We start from the raw sequence: 6,000 nt of genomic DNA, 5'->3' as shown, positions 1-6,000 counted from the left end.
TGGAGGTACAGTTCAAACATTTTTCTCATTAAAATTCTGCTGATAGTTGCAATGACTGAATCCTTTACCTACTGGACTTTTTGCTTTACATGTTCATTTACAAGCATCATGCTTCATGGATTGAATACAGCTGAGTCAATCCAAAATGCTTTAGAAACTAAATGTGGTGCAGCAATTTGCAAAGAAGGTAACTAGTCCACTCCATAACTGGTCCACTTGTTTCCTTACAAGAAAAATCAGAAATAGGTTATTTGCCATAGCTCATTTTCTTTCCCCAACCATCTTCCCCCAACCCCCACTCATCCCTACAAGAAGAGTAAATTCAACAATTTAATGCCCTCTCCCCTTGAGACCATTGTCTTGAAATACCTTCACAACCACAAAGCAATTTCTATGACCTTCCCCATTATAGCTCACTCTTAAGGAAGGGAAGTGTACAGCAAGGGGACTCCATCCAGATGGCAAAAAGCCCTTGCTGCAGTGCTAATAATCTGCATTCTTGGCTGTGCTATGGGACACATGAACAAACAACCAACCTGGGGGGTCTAACACCAGTACCTTTTTGAGGTGGGGAGGAAAAAAATATTTTAAAAGCAGTTTTACAAAAATGCACAAAATACCAAACATTGTATCTTTCCTATCCGCACCCACATTTGCCTGCTTTGGCATACTTGTAACTCTCCTGCTGCTCATGATATCCACAGCTACACTCCCCATCCCCCTTCACACAGGTTTGTGAAAACAATTTGTTTTATGTTTGCACCTTTGGAAAGAGAGAGAGTCCTTTAAAGTCTCCCTGCAGTGAATGTAAATAGATTATGGCCCAGGCCTGTACAGCAAATGTGCACTAGAGCCCCCACTCTAACTTGTTCCTAGGAACTCCTAGCAGGGAGTGGCACCAGCATAGTGAAAGCACAGAATGAGGAGGAGCGATTCCAAGTGTAAAGAAGCAGAGTCCAAACTGACCTGCTTCTCGCCAACCAGAAGTCCTCCCTTCCTTGGCACAGAGGTCTCCTACTAGCCACACCAAATTCTTAGGCCTGGTCTACACTACAAGTTTAGGTCGAATTTAGCAGCGTTCTCTCGATTTAACCCTGCATCCGTCCACACGACGAAGCCCTTTTTTTCCAACTTAAAGGGCTCTTTAAATTGATTTCTTTACTCCACCCCCGATGAGGGGATTAGTGCTGAAATGGGCATTGCCGGGTCGGATTTGGGGTACTGGAGACACAATTCAACAGTATTGGCCTCCAGGAGCTATCCCAGAGTGCTCAGTTGTGACCGCTCTGGACAGCGCTCTCAACTCAGATGCACTGGCCAGGTAGACAGGAAAAGGCCCACAAACTTTTGAATCTCATTTCCTGTTTGTCCAGCGTGGCAAGCTCACCTGCACAGGTCACCATGCAGAGCCCATCAGCACAAGAGACCATGCAGTCCCAGAATCGCCGAAGAGCTCCAGCATGGACCTAATGGGAGGTATGGGATCTGATCGCTATATGGGGAGACGAATCCGTGCTGGCAGAACTCTGTTCGAAAAGATGAAATGCCAAAAGATTTGGAAAAAATCTCTAATGGCATGAAGGACAGAGGCTACAACAGGGACCCGCAAGCTCAGGCAAGCCTACCAAAAAACCAGAGAGGCAAACAGCCGCTCCAGTTCAGAGCCCCAGACATGCCACTTCTATGATGAGCTGCATGCCATTCTAGGGTTGCAGCCACCACTACCCCAACCCTCTGCTTTGACTCCATCCAAGGAGCTCGAGGCAACACAGAAGCAGGTTTTGGGGTGAGGAAGATGAGGAGGAGGTTGTAGGCAGCTCACAGCAAGGAAGCGGAGAAACCGGTTTTCCCAACAGTCAGGATCTGTTTATCACCATGGAGGTGGCCCCAGTATCCCCCCAAACCCCCTCAAGGCAGGCTCCCAGACCCTGAAGGCGGAGAAGGGACCTCTGGTGAGTGCACCTTTGTAATTATTATACATGGTTTAAAAGCAAGCATATTTAATGATTAATTTGCCCTGGCATTCGCGGCCAGTACAGCTACTGGAAAAGTCTGTTAACGTGTCTGGGGATGGAGCGGAAAACCTCCAGGGATGTCTCCATAAAGCTCTCCTGGATGTACTCCCAAAGCCTTTGCAAATGGGGAGGGCAGCCTTATTCGTTCTCCATGGTAGGACACTTTACCACACCAGGCCAGGAGCACGTAGTCGGGAATCATTGTAGCGTATGGTCCCAGTGTTTGCTGGCATTCAAACAACATCCGTTCTTTATCGCTCTGTGTTACCCTCAGGAGAGTGATATCATCCATGGTCACCTGGTTGAAATAGGGTGGTTTTAGTAAGCGGATATTCAGAGGTGCCCATTCCTGCTGGGCTGTTTGCCTGTCGCTGAACAGAAATCTTCCCCGCTGTTAGCGGGGTGGGGGGAGGGGTGAAGCCATCATCCCAAAGAATTGGGCGTGGTGGGGGGAGGGTTAGTTGGTTTCTGCTGCAAGTGAACCCAGAAACCTTAGCTCCTCCTTTTAAAACTGCCAACCCATTTTAAATGGCCAACCCAACGGCTACTTTGTATAGGAAATGAGGGCGCTGCTGTTTGAAACCATTCCCACATGTTATGAAGGTTAAAGAAGCCAAAAGACTGTGGCTTACCATGGCTGCCTGCAAGCCGAATTCTGCTGCCTGGCCCTGCGGGAGTGATCTCTCACACCAAACCAGCATACTCTCAATAAAAGAGGCAAAATGCAACCTTGTAATGAAAGCACATGTGCTATGTAACATTAACAGCAAGGTTTACCATGGAAGAGTGTACCCACATTGTTCTATAAAATGTCTTTTTAACTACCACACTCCCTGTTTTTTCCTCCACCAGCTGCATATGTTTCTCCTTCTCAGAGGCTAGTGAAGATTAGAAGGCAAAAATGCATTCGGGATGAAATGTTCTCTGACCTGAGGCTGACAGAGCACAGCAAAATATGTGGAGGCAGACAATCTCAGAGTGCAGGAAAACACAATATGAGCGCGAGCAGAGGTGGCAGGCCGAAGATGGGAGGTGGCATCAGCTTGCTGAAAGAAGGCAGGAGTCAATACGCAGGCTGCTGGAGGATCAAACTCATATGCTCCAGCATATGGTTGAGCTGCAGGAAAGGCAGCAGGCCCACAGACGGCCGCTACAGCCCCTGTGTAACCAACCACCCTCCTCCCCAAGTTCCATAGCCTCCTCACCCAGATGCCCAAGAATGTGGTTGTGGGGGCCTCCGGCCACCCAGCCACTCCACCCCAGAGGATTGCCCAAGCAACAGAAGGCTGACATTCAATAAGTTTTAAAGTGCTGTGTGGCCTTATCCTTCCCTCCTCCACCACCCCACTCCATGCTTCCCTCCTCCACCACCCCTCCAGGGCTACCTTGGCAGTTACCCCCCTATTTGTGTGATGAATAAAGAATGCATGAATCTGAAGCAACAATGACTTTATTGCCTCTACAAGTGGTGATCGAAGGGGGAAGGGGAGGGTGCTTAGCTTACAGGAAAGTAGAGCGAACCCTGGGGTGGGTTTCCATCAAGGAGAAACAAAAAACTTCCACACCCCGTAGCCTGGCCAGTCCTGAAACTGGTTTTCAAAGCTTCTCTGACGCACACCACGCCCTCCTGTACTCTTCTAACCACCCTGGTGTCTGGCTGCGCGTAATCAGCAGCCAGACGATTTGCCTCAACCTCCCACCCCGCCATAAACGTCTCCCCCTTACTCTCATAGATATCATGGCGCGCACAGCAAGCAGTAATAACAATGGGAATATTGGTTTCGCTGAGGTCTAACCGAGTCAGTAAACTGCGCCAGCGTGCTTTTAAACATCCAAATGCACATTCTACCACCATTCTGCACTTGCTCAGCCTGTAGTTGAACAGCTCCTGACTACTGTCCAGGCCTGTGTATGGCTTCATGAGCCATGGCATTAAGGGGTAGGCTGTGTCCCCAAGGATTTCAACATCCTCAACAGTTATTTTCTGGTCTGGAAAGTAAGTCCCTTACTGCAACTGTTGAAACAGACCAGAGTTCCTGAAGATGTGAGCGTCATGTACCTTTCCCAACCATCCCACGTTGACGTTGGTGAAATGTCCCTTGTGATCCACCAGTGCTTATAGCACCATTGAAAAGTACCCCTTTCGGTTTATGTACTTGCTGCCTTGGTGCTCCGGTGCCAAGATAGGGATATGGGTTCCATCTATCGCCCCACCACAGTTAGGGAATCCCATTGCAGCAAAGCCATCCACCATGACCTGCACATTTCCCAGAGTCAGCAGATGTGCACTACGACTGCTAGCCATCATCATCTCCTGGGTGCTCAGCAGAAGACGGTGCAGTACAACTGCCGGCAGGACTGAATCGCCATGAGACGAAACTTAAAAGGGAAATGACCTGGCTGGGTCACTCCCAGGTCTGCCCAGGCACTCCTGACAACCTCACTGAGGTCAGCTAAAAGAGCACGCTGGAATACGGTGATGATGGCTACCAATCATACTGCACTGTCTGCTGCCAAAAGGCAATGAGCTGCTGCTGTGTAGCAATACAGCACCACATCTGCCAGCACCCAGAAGACATACGGTGATGGTGAACTGAGCAGGCTCCATGCTTGCTGTGGTATGGCGTCTGCACGGATAACCAGGAAAGAAGGAGCAAAACCATTGTCTGACAATATGTACCCAGAACCACCCACAACAATGTTTTTGCCCCATCAGGCATTGGGATTTCTACCCAGAATTCAAATGGGTGGCAGAGAGTGCAGGAACTGTGGGATAGCTACCAGTGCAACACTCTGGTAGTCGATGGTTGCCGCGGTATTGTGGACGCACTCCGCCAACTAAATGCACTTAATTGTGTGTGTCCCTACACAAATGCTCTGACTGTATAAAAACGCTTTCTACAAAACCAACTTCTATAAATTTGACCTAATTTCATACTGTAGACATACCCTTAGTCCCCAAGATGAGGCATATTAGTGCAGTAAGCAGTGCCCTAAGCATTAGTGTCTTTCTGAGAATAATCAATTGGCTTTTCTGACTTTTGCATATATCTTGCATTTTTGTATTTCTTTACATTTAATGTTTTTGCTGATCCAGGCTTGAGGGTAGTCCACATGATTCAAACCAATTTTACAGCAATACTGCATCAGTGGGTAAGAAAGAAAGGAAGAGTGATTTTATCACCTCCTTCCCCATCCCTCTCTTCCCCACATTATACTATACTTATTTCATTTTGAAACAGATTACTTTTATCTTGTCTAGAGCGTCCGTATTTTTAGTTCTTTACACCTTTATCAAATCCAGGCATTCTTTGTCATAAATGCCCATCTAAAGCTTTCTGCTAATTACGGATTTTAAATTGCTGACTACAATATTCAGTACGGATGCTATTAAGCAACTTTTGTAAGAGAAAATTTGAAGAAAATGAAAGGTCTAAGGAAAATTTCATAGCCTACAATTTACCTTCATTACGTATAATTCTATCACATTGCCAAGGTGATGTGATATAGAATATACAAGGAGCTTTTACCATATCTCAAAATGCCCCAAAAAAGTAAGTTGGAAAAGAACCTTACCAAGCTATCTTTCAGACTTTTTCAAAATTATTTTTACTCACAGTTCATTACAAAAACCCTTTCATGGTTTGACAGTGAAGTCTGGCCTCTGCTTTTTCACTGCAGGGTTACTTCCTAGGGCTGGGCTGGGCTGTAGAAAGAAGAATTTTTTAAGATAAAGAATTATAAGTTTTGCAAATAGATGCGGTACATGAGGAAAAGCAAAGCAAATGAGAGTCTAACAACTTCAGGAATAACTATTTTACTCCTTAGGAAATCAGCTATTTCTCATGTGGATCACACGTTACCAATGGTTTATTTCTAATAATTTTCTGTACTTTACTGGGCCTACTTTTAATAGTGATAGGAGAGAGTTTTTAGCTGCTGGGAGGTAGGCTGCATCAAGATCAGTTTAACCCAAAGAGTCACC

This window comes from Eretmochelys imbricata, chromosome 6 (assembly GCF_965152235.1).
Source record: "Eretmochelys imbricata isolate rEreImb1 chromosome 6, rEreImb1.hap1, whole genome shotgun sequence".
In the NCBI taxonomy this organism is placed as follows: Eukaryota; Metazoa; Chordata; order Testudines; family Cheloniidae; genus Eretmochelys; species Eretmochelys imbricata.
Note: the sequence above shows the minus strand (reverse complement) of the source record.